This window comes from Equus caballus, chromosome 20 (assembly GCF_041296265.1).
Source record: "Equus caballus isolate H_3958 breed thoroughbred chromosome 20, TB-T2T, whole genome shotgun sequence".
Lineage (NCBI taxonomy): Eukaryota > Metazoa > Chordata > Mammalia > Perissodactyla > Equidae > Equus > Equus caballus.
In genome coordinates this window covers 61921294-61932776 of record NC_091703.1, presented here as the reverse complement: position 1 = coordinate 61932776, position 11483 = coordinate 61921294, and the positions used below count along the sequence as shown (strand labels likewise).

General features: G+C 36.2%; 1 non-coding gene and 1 pseudogene across 1 annotated transcript; both read right to left on the bottom strand.

Moving 5' to 3' along the window:
- Positions 1–10202: 10202 nt before the first annotated feature.
- On the bottom strand, positions 10203–10606 carry LOC100070562 (large ribosomal subunit protein eL32-like; annotated as a pseudogene).
- Positions 10607–10678: 72 nt separating this feature from the next.
- Positions 10679–10818, bottom strand: LOC111769394 (small nucleolar RNA SNORA7). The gene has a single exon (XR_002802387.1). It is a non-coding gene; the product is annotated as a small nucleolar RNA SNORA7 (small nucleolar RNA).
- Positions 10819–11483: the final 665 nt, after the last annotated feature.

Here is an 11483-nt window from a genome sequence, read left to right as displayed (position 1 = left end):
CCACAGTAGGCCACATATTGAATGATCTATTTATGTGGAATGTCCAGAATAGGTGATTTCACAGAAACAGAAAGTAGATTAGTGATTGCTATGGAACAAGGGAGGCGGGGGAGGAAAAGAGAATAACTGCTAATAATGGTGCAGGGTTTCTCTGGTGGGTGATGAAAATGTTTAGATATTAGATAGTCGTGATGGGTACACGACTGAGATTATACTAAAACCCAGGAAACTGTACACACTAAAAGGGTGAATTTTATGTTATGTCTATTATATCTCAATAACATTGTGTGTGTATGTGTGTATATATATCTTTTTATAAAATTATATGATAGATGAAGCAGCCGAGTAGGAAGATCAAATAGAATATTATGTCAGTTTCTGAAATCTGAAATGACATTTCCTCACAGATCCCAGATCTGAGGACTTCGGAGACCCAGAATCCACCCACTGAAGTGGAGGCCGGGTCTCCTTGTGGAAAGTCCTGCAGAACCACCATACTGCAATATGAACAGATATCCACCTAATTATTTTCCAAAAAATCTTGCAGTCCTTTACCAAGTAACCTCACGCTGGAGAAAGGGCAATCCCCAGACATTTTGAGGGCTATTACATACCGTATCTTCACTTATCAATATTCCCATACAGCCCCTTTTTCAGTGCATAAGCTCAGGACGAAATCCTGGCCCCAGTCTATTGCACAGTGTGTCCACTGGGGCCGTGGTCCTACTTCCAGTTATTTCCTTGAACTTCAATTGGAATGAGATACTTAGCAGCTGGCAGAGCCCACACAGCAGCTCTTTGATCTACAAATAATTTATAGAGAGGAGGCCGAGCAGAAGCTCCTATAACTACCCCTCTGCCCCAAGCCAAGGTTATAAATTCAAAACAGTACCACATCCCTGCTGGAATGACACAGACTAGTGCTTCCTTCAAAGGCAAATGATACAGGGGAGAAGATTCTATCATTTCCACCTTTAATTCACACGTGTAGTCCCTACACCAATCCAGTGACTCCTTGGGGATGAGGCTTACTCCTTAAACATCACCTTTAGTGAAACAGATCAACAAGTCCTCTGGCACTTAGTATGCAGATACTGAACCAGAAAGTGTGTTCTTTTCAATCTCCATCATTTAAGGAGATAAAAAAACAATTTGCTTTTGTGTGGGAAGAGCTGCAGTACACATTCACCGTCTTTGCTTTGAGAGCATGGTGCCTCCTCTGTTCTCTGAAATAATGTAGTCCCAGGGGTCTTGATCATGTTATTATTCCTTAGACTTTCACAGTCATCTTACAGTATTGATGTACTGCTATCCAATAGTGGAGAATAGGAAATCGATGAGTATACTGAATGCCCTCAGAAGTATGTGTGTGCTACAGCTTTGAAGACCAACCTTCAAAGCCAATCCATGGAAGATAAGCCTCTTCAACCAGCAAGGCTGCCACCTGGTTACTTTGAGCACTTGCTGTCAGTAGACCAGCAGTGCTGCGGACCAGTAAGTATCATAGTGGAGAACGTATTTGATCCTGATTATTTTGAGGACATAAGAGTTTCTGCAACAGAATGGAGGAAAGGCATAGTGTGTGTCTTGAACTCAGGGTTCACAGTGGCATCTTCTGCTTTATGGGCTGTGATAACCGTGAATGGAGGTCTGGGCAACAATAGGCAACAAGGACAAGGCGACCAAAGGCTCAGCTCTCTCAGGGGCCCCCCTGAGACCCCAAATGTCATCCCTCCTGGTCAGCATTGGCTGAGGGTGAGGGGAAGCTGGTGAAGGTAGTAAAGGAGGGAGAGGATAAGACAGCTTCTAAAGAGGAAGCTGTAATTTGTTTCAAAAATGCTCCCAAATAAGTATTTTATAGATGCTGTGCCTGACCACTATTCCCAAATTACCTAGAAAGTAGACTTAATTTGGGGCAGAAGAAAATCTGAGTGATGAGTGGAACGTATTGTGGTTGATGATTTGGCTGCCCAGAATCACATCTTCTTGACTACCTTTGTAGTCCTTTAACACATTAGACAATTCCGTGTGAGCATGGACTAAAGCTGGTAGTGTCTCCCCTCAATTGTTCTCCACAGATTTAGGATTTCTGCCACAGGACTCTCTCCAAAGCAGTGGGAGTCCACTAAGCTTGAAGGAATTGCAGTCTGCGCCCTGTGGGAAAGTTGATTCCCCTTGGGGTGGGGTAATCTTCAAAGAATGTGGATGAAGGCTGGGAGATAAATGTCCCACTTCTATCCTTTCAAAAGACAGCTAGCGAACCTTTCTTTATGGTACTTGTGGTTTGTATAGGAGCAACCTTAATAGAATAGTCCCCTTTTGTTTTTTTCTCCTTTCTTCTCTCACTCTTTGTGTCCTTCCCTCCTGCTCCCTAAGATCTTCCAGACAAACTACTTGAATCTAGGTGCTTATCTTAAGCTCTTTCTTAAGCTTGGTTAGCCCTCAAACTAATAGCTGGTACTACTGTATAATTATTAACTTTACCATATATTTATATTTTATACATTTTTTGAAAGCATGTTTTATTTCATAATTCTAAAAAGAGTGTCTTTAATATACTGTAACAGGAATTCATTGGAATAATTTAATAAATGTAATGGCATGATTGATCTGAATTAAAATGTACAATTTGGCTGCTGTGTGAAGAATAAATTAAATGAGGAAAGAATGAAATGCAGGAGATCAAAGAGTGTTATTGAAGTAATCAAGATGAGATGAAGGTGATGCGCACATGCCCGTTAAGTACAGGACTGTGGAGAAAAGGAAGAAAGAAGGGATTTCTGATACATTTTAGAGGGATAACTTTAAGATTTAGTTATGGATTGAGTGTCACTTATAAGTAAAATAGGCTGCTTTATGAAATAAACCTAAACACCTACATTTCATCCAATAACATTCCTTAAAATTAGTACAAAATATTTATTATGAGATAAAAATTTTGTTATTTTCTAATAGTTAAGAAAGGAAGAGAATTTTTTAAAAAATAGAAATGGATCAATTCTAAAACAAAAGAAGTAATCTTTTTTTTTTTTTTTTTTGGTAGAGAACTGTGATAGAAGAAAAGAAATGACAAACTCATGCCTTTTATTTATTTATTTATTTATTTATTTATTTATTTTTGTAACAAGGGGAGAATTTTTCCAAACACAAAGGAAATCTTAGGATGAAAAAAATTTAAAGAGGAGTAAACGAATATAAGGAGAAAAAACATATTTCTTAAGTATTAATATTCAGTTCAAAGATGTCGGGTAAAAATCCAAATTTGAATATTTGAAATAAGATATTTTCTGGAAGAGAACACATTTTTCAATAAATTTATAATATGGAATTAAGAAACTCTGCCTACAATTACTTAATTTTAGTTAATATATTGGCTTCTTTATCTGAAATATAGTAATTGAACAAATATTTAGACAAAATCATAATAAAGAATAATGGGAGCTAATTAACAGTAATTGAATTCTTACTATATGCTAAGCCTTTTCTCGTAACATACTTGTATTAACTTAATCTTCCCCAACTATCCTGGGATAAGTACTATCATTTTTTTCCTTTATAGATGAGGAAACCATGGCAGAGAGGGGTTACGTAACTTCCAAGGGCGACAAAGCAAAAAGTGGCAAAAGTAAGTATTAAAACACAGATGCATATCTTCAGAGTCCAAATTCTGAACAAAGTCAAACACGCAAAACAATGTCTTGCCTGCAATTTGAATTTTAAAAAATGATATTATAATTGTTATAGAAAATTATTTTATTTCTTCATTATCAGATTCTCATTTGCTCACATTTTTATATATCTAAAATTGAAATATGTATTAAAATTGATTTGACCATTCAATATAGCCTTTCTTTTCTTGAAGAGCTATAATTAAACTCGTGGTACTTCCCACAGTAGATGGCATTTTGCAATCAAGAATATATGAAACTTATATTGGCTTATTTTAATAATAATAAATGAAACTTATCATAACTATATTGAAAACATTTTTCAGATAATTTTGTTTAATATGGACTTTAATTTTAATATCAAATTTAAAACCAAAAGTAAATTATTCCATCTATAAAAATTCAGAAAATGAAAAATATTTGGATCTAAATTTTCCATTCTTTTGGTGACTTGTTCACGTATCTATTGTTGACATTAAAATCTTACATTATTTTGAAGTAGAAATTCTACCACAACTGTAAACTATTTTGTTAACCAATAGCTCTGCCTTCTTTCACCTCTAACTTGTTTCATAAGACTGGCAAAAAAAATCCAGGTTTCAGTGACTTTTATGTACTGAGAACAACTTGCCAGTAAAAGAAAGCAGCTCACGCTTTATCAATTTTAAACACTTTCTCTGTCTATAAGCTCTTCTGAAGGAGATCCGGGTAGATAACATGGAATTACCTGCTTCTGACTTGGCTCCTGGTCAGATGGCTCAGAGGATTTACTCAGAATCTTAACATAAAATTCTACTGAGGTTCCCAAATTTCAGGAAAAAAAATGTTGCATGGGGTAGGTGAAAATGGCTTTTTAAACAATAAGCTAACCATAGAATACCAGCATACTGTCGGCATAGGAAGCGCAGATGTCAGTGCCGATGTCTTGGCTCTGCCCCCTGAACTTCATCTGAAAAATGGGAATGATAATAACTCTTTCGTTATTTGATGTACTTGTGAAAATAAATATATAGCATAAATTTCAATAGAACTTAAAAATCTGTAAACACTATAAAATTGTTGTATACTAAAGAAATGTAAGTTAGCATCACTTCTAATTTCATCCTTTAACATAGTAAATTATTTTAAAGTATATTTACTAAATGTAAATCACTATAACTGATATGCTTTAACTGCATGTAGTTAATTTTAGCATTAATCACAATTTAGTATTTCTCTACCCAGAAAAAAAGAAGGGACATTGAGAATTGCTTCTTTGCTTACCTGTCCTCACCCACATCATTAAATATATATATATATATATACACATATATATATATATATATTTAAATAGTCCACAATATGATGCATGCTTTTAATGTTTAGTTACCATGTTACATTATTGAAATGATCTTTTCCTGCTTTTAAATTCTCACAGTCCACTCTCTGTTTTATACGTTGTCTTATTCCTGGGCATTTCTCTTCAGCAGTATGATGCAATGTACATTGCACTCCATTGCTACTAAATGCTCTCGCGTTGGACTCACTTGTACACATCACCCTTATTTTCCTTGACTTCACTGTCCTTCCCTGTATTGGTCCCGCTTGTATCCTAAAACTATACAAACCATGGGCATTGCCCTCTAGAAGCCTCCACATTCACTGGAATCTGTACCCAGGCTCTGACAATAAAGGTCCCTAACTTCAGAATCATAACTCTCAATCTTTCCTCTTTCGCATGACAAGGGATTATGAAACTGTACGTGTGAAACTTTACTAATGTAAATGCACACTCCCGGTTTCCTGGCAAAATGCTACTGGAAAAATTATCCCCTCTTTCACCTTCCTTACCCCAAGAACACACACCAAACACAAAAGTATACTTTTCTTCTACTTCTTATTTTCTTTACTTTAAACTTCCTCCTGCCATAGCCGAAACTGACTGAAATATGTCTGCTTCCACCCAGGGAATCGCCCAACAGCACTGAGAGCTCCTGGCTCAGCTACGGGCACCAGAAAATGAGCAAATTAAAAAGTAGAATGGGGCTGAGAGGGTTAGCACTGAAGGGAGAAGTGAAAAAAGGGTGAAGGAAAGAGCATGTGCAAGAATGTGAATAATTTGCCATTTGCACACATGACTCAAGAAACGGAATTAGTTACAAATCTTTAAGGTCTACAATTCCTGCTACAAAAAAAAAAAAAATGATCCATGGGGCTTCACATTAAATGTTCTCCATGGAATGGCCTCAAATCATTTTACCAGTGCTATCCAGAATGACTTTTCATCTCACGCATCTGCCGAAATAAATCATTTTAAATACTTACCCTACACTTTACTGTTCATCTTCTCTCATGTTCTTACTGAGGAGAATGCCCATGTCTTCCTATGATCTCTGCGTATGCAAACCCTGTCTGCTTCTCAAGGGGTCTTCAATGCTCTCTCCTCACAGAACCTCTCCTCATCCCAGGGTTGGAACCGAGCTCTCTATCCTATGATTTCGCAATGCACTTGATCTATGTTTCAGTTTTGAGCTCATGTTTTTATGTGGCATTATGCATGAAAGTAGATAATATCTGGTCTTATGTGTTTACTCTTACTTTGTCCAATGGCACCTAGCCTGGTGCTCTACATAAAGTATTTAGGGGGAAAGGACTACTGACAGGATGGGCAAGTAAAACAGTGGTGATTCAACTTATTTGCTTCATAATTCCATATGTTCAATAGTAGCATTAAATGTGATTTGATGGTTACGGCCAAAATGTATAAAGACAGCTACTCAAGTGAAATTTCCATTCCTAAATTGTAAGCACGTTTCTTAATCTTACTAGTTAGCTCCTCACAAAAAGGATAAACATCCTTCACACCATATATAGTACAGCATAACTTTCTGAAATTGCTATGATACTCAGGGAGAATTCTTGCTCTTTTTACCCATTTGAAAATATTTTTTTCAAATATTAAATATTAGATAAGGAGTATTTGCACTATATTATCTCTAAATATATTCCAAGTAACAATATTTCAGTCACATGAAAATTTTATTGATCCCCTTTACATGCTATTTTAAGTACTTATATAGTACGAAAATGAATATGCTATGAAAGCTAAATATGAAGGAGAATCATTTTACACATATCAAATCTGAGTGTTCAGGCTCAAATACAGAGCAAACTGGGATGCAGCAACACATGAGTGGGAAGGAAACTGTGGTGATGCAACTCAGGTTACAGAAATGCTGAAACTTAGGTGCGTATATTGAAGGAAAGGGTAACCAGCAGACCCAATGTCATTGTTCAAACACAACTTTCATTTTCAATTGATAGGATATTCAAAAAGGAGTTTCCAGACAATGGCAGGTCTTCACTTCAGACAGATCACCATACATGGTTTGTACAATGCTTATCCATGTAGAACAGGGCTGAAGCCAGTGAGGGGGGGATTGTAAAGAGTAAGTCAGTGTATTAGCACCCTAATAAAATGAGCTCTGATCTAGAACTGAGAGCTATGATTCAGATCTGAAATTCAATTAGATTACTGAGGTGGAAGCCTAGTTGTATTAATCAGTCAAACACAACTGGCTTCAGAAAATGATGCAATTTAAAATACATGGAAGTATCTTGTCCTATCTCAAGAAAATCAATTCTCAAAAAATAAAATTCTATAAAATAAAACCCATTCCATCCTGGATATTTTATCAACGTAAGATTAGGTTATACACACAACAAAATGGCTATTAAAACTAATATACAGGGGCTGGCCCCATGGCTGAGTGGTTAAGATCACGCACTCTGCTTCGGCGGCCCAGGGTTTCGCTGGTTTGGATTTTGGGCACAGACCTAGCACCGCTCATCAGGCCATGCTAAGGTGGCATCCCACATAGCACAACAAGAGGGACCTACAACCAGAATATGCAGCTATGTACTGGGGGACGTTAGGGAGAAGAAGAAAAAAAAGAAGATTGGCAACAGATGTTAGCTCAGGTGTCAATCTTTAAAAAAAGCCAATAAACAAACAGTAAAGTTGTAGGATATGACATTAACATACATAAATCAGTTGCATTTCTATACACTAACAATGAGCTCTCTGAAAAGGAAATTAAGAAAACAAACCCATTTACAATAGCATCAAAAGGAATAAAATACTTAGGAATAAATTTAACCAAGGAGGTGAAAGACTTGCACAGCGAAAACAACCAATCGCTGATTAAAGGATTTAAAGCAGACACAAAGAAAAGGAAAGATGTCCTGTGTTCATGGATTGGAAAACTTAATTTTGTTAAAATGTCTAAACTAACCAAAGAAATTTATAGAGTCAATGAAATCCCTGTCAAAATCCCAATGGCATTTATTTCTTACAAAAATAGAAAAAATAATCCTAAAAGTCATATGGAATCACAAAAGACCTCTGAATAGCCAAAGAAATCTTGAGGAAAAAATAACAGAGCTGGAAGCATCATATTTCCCAATTTCAAAATATATTGCAACGCAATTATATTAAAACAGTATAGTATTGGCATAAAAGCAGATACATAGACCAATGGAAAAGAGCCTAGAAGTAAACCCACATAGAGTCAAGTGATCTTTGACAAGGGCACCAAGAAAACACAATGAGGAAAGGATAGTCTCTTCAACAAATGGTGTCAGGAAAACTAGATTCTACATGCAAAAGAATGAAATTAGACCCTTATCTTATACCATACACAAAAGTCAATTTAAAATGGATTAAATATTTAAATGCAAGACCTGGAGCTGTAAAACTCCTAGAGGAAAACATAGGTGAAAAGCTTCGTGACATTGGACTTGGCAATGATTTCTTGGATATGACATCACCAAAAGCACAAGCGACAAAAGCAAAATTAGACAAGTGGGACTACATTAAACTAAAAAAGCTTCTCACAGAAAAGGAAATAATTGACAGAGTGAAATAGCAATCTAAAGAATGGGAGAAAATATTTGCGAACCATATCTCTGGTAAGGGATTTGTATGGAATGAATATGTCCCCACAAAACTCATAAGGTGAAATCCTCCCCACAATGTGATGGTGTTAGGAGGTGAGGCCTTTGAGAGGTAATAAGAATTAGATGAAGTTGTGAGGTCGGAGCCCTCATGAATGGGATTAATGCCCTTATGAGTCTGGGAAGAGCTTGCTCCTCGCTTGCTCTTTCCTTCTCTTCTCTGTCATGTGACAACACAAGAAGTTGGCAGCATATAACCCAGAAGAGGGCCTTCACCAGAACCAGACCATCTTATCACCCTGATGTTGGACTTCAAGCCTCCAGAACTGTGAGAAATAAGTTTCTGTTGTTTATGAGCCACCCAGTCTATGCTGTTCCATTCCAGCAGGATTAATATGCAAAATACACGAGAACTCCTACAATGCAACAGCGATAAAACAAATAACCCAATTAAAAAATGGGAAAAGACCTTGAATAGATATTTTTTCCCAAAAAAGACATATAAATGGCAAAGAGGTATACAAAAAGATGCTCAACATAACTGATCATCTGGGAAATTCAAATCAAAACCACAATGAAATATCACCTCACACCTCTTAGGATGGTTATCACAAAAAAATTAGAAAATAGCAAGTGTTGACAAGAAAGCAGAGGAATTAGAACCCTCATACACTGTTGGTGGGAATGTAAAATGGTTCAAGCACTGTGGAAAACAGTGTCAAAGTGTCTTGTCCTTTCTCAAGATGGACATGACGCACACTCAATGCCATTAGCTAGACTTTGAGCCCAGGCTCCTTACTGATATATGCAAAACCTAGAATTTGATTTTTCTAAACTTCCCTAAATGTTTGGACTTTTATTCATGTCCATTATGGTCCGGAGTAGATTCTTAAAATATTCGTATTAGTTTTGATAATATGTAATTTATGTTACCAAAGAAATTTGTAATTATAGTTAATTTGCAAAATTTACCCAAATAGAATCAGACTGACCAAAACTTTAGCCTATCATATCCAAATTCGGCTAAGGAATCTACATCTTCCAAGCTCTAATATAATTCTTGGAAAATTTATTATTCCTTTAGTGTTTCTTTTTCTAATGCAATAAAAAAATTGCTATTTTGCTATTTAATACAGCCAAAAAATACCATATAAGCTGTGTGTAGTAAACTATATGTGATAGATTACAATATATATTATAATAATACAATATATAACATAGATATATAATGTACATTAGATAAATATTAATGTATTAATGCATTATAAAATATTGACTATATTAATATTTACTATTATGTTGTAATATAATTACTACTATTTATATATAATTATATAAAATATAATTACTATGTTACTATTATATGTTATAATAGTATATATAATAGTAAATATTAATATAATCAATATTTTATATCATATATATGTTATATAATATATACTATGATATATAACATATTATATACGTTATAATATATACTATTATATGATAGTTTATATTATGTGTAACACTCTCTCCTTCACTAGTCCTTTTTATTTATGAATTTTTTTCATCGTTTTATGTTTTTATTAACACAAATGCAATGTGCACATCGGCTGTCTATTCATTTTCTTCGCTGCGCAGACTGCCACTGGGACTGGTGACGCTGATAGCCAACAGGGCTGCTCTTTCTGCAATGGCTTTGTGGTTCTTGGAGGAGACATTGTGAGCAATCTCAGCATGGTAAGATTTGTTGGACATAAGCAGCTCTTTACGTTCCTTAACGTTGTAGACCAGGAACTTCTGGAAGCCACTGGGCAGCATGTGCTTTGTTTTATTGTTGCTCCCATAACCAGTGTTGGGCGTCAAGATCTGGCCCTTGAATCTTCTGTGTACCCTATTGTCAATGCCTCTGGGTTTTTGCCAGTTACGCTTAATTTTGTATCGGTCTGATGGTGCTGAATGAAATTCTTAGTCCTCTTTTTGATGATCTTGGGCTTCACAAGTGGTGTGAGGGCAACCATGACTCCTTCAAGAAAGAGGCAGAGATGGTGTCAAAGAAGAGTCCTGGAGGGAGGTGTTCTTGCCCAGAGCTTGAACCTTGCAGAGTGTCTTCCAATCACCAGTTACTGAGAACGCTGGGAATGGAAGGGGTACCTCTGCCAGGCCTGCTTTCCCTTCCATCTCCGAAGCTGGCGGAACACTAACCACACTCCAGATGCAATCCCAGGAGGTCCGAATTATTTTTACATATACTATTTCATTTGTTACTCACAACTTCATTAGTACAACCAAAAAACAATCACAGTTGTATCTCTGATGAGGCATCTAGTCAATAATTGACTTATATGGCCTTTGAATTTTAATTTTTTTCGTGATAAAACATCAAAAAGGGGTTGAGATGGAGTGTTGACTGGATGAGGAGAAAACTAACATTCTTGAGAAGCTGTGGGGAGGGGAGATTTAAGGCAGAGAGATCCTCATATCCTTCAGTCTCATCCAATCAATCCAGTCCCTCCAGTGGGAGCAGGGGATCCTAGCCCCCATGAGTGCAGGGCAGATAGCATGTTAATGAGGAGGATACTAAAGCTCAATAAGATGAGACAGTTTGCCCAAGATTTCACAACAATTAGAGAAGTAATGAAAGACTGAAAACTAGACTTATCTATGGGCAATTAAGTCAGATAAGATGTGTGGGCAATATTGTTACAAAGTACATTATGGCATGGAATAGGGAAAAGTTAAAGGAGATGAGGAGAATGCTGATGGCATTGACAGAGACAAAAATCTCAAAAGAAACAAACGCACTAAATTTAATTTTCGACATGTTATATACCTTTAGTACTCGGAGTAGTATTAGAGATCAATATCCTCATGTACTTGCAGCATGATGTAGTGGAA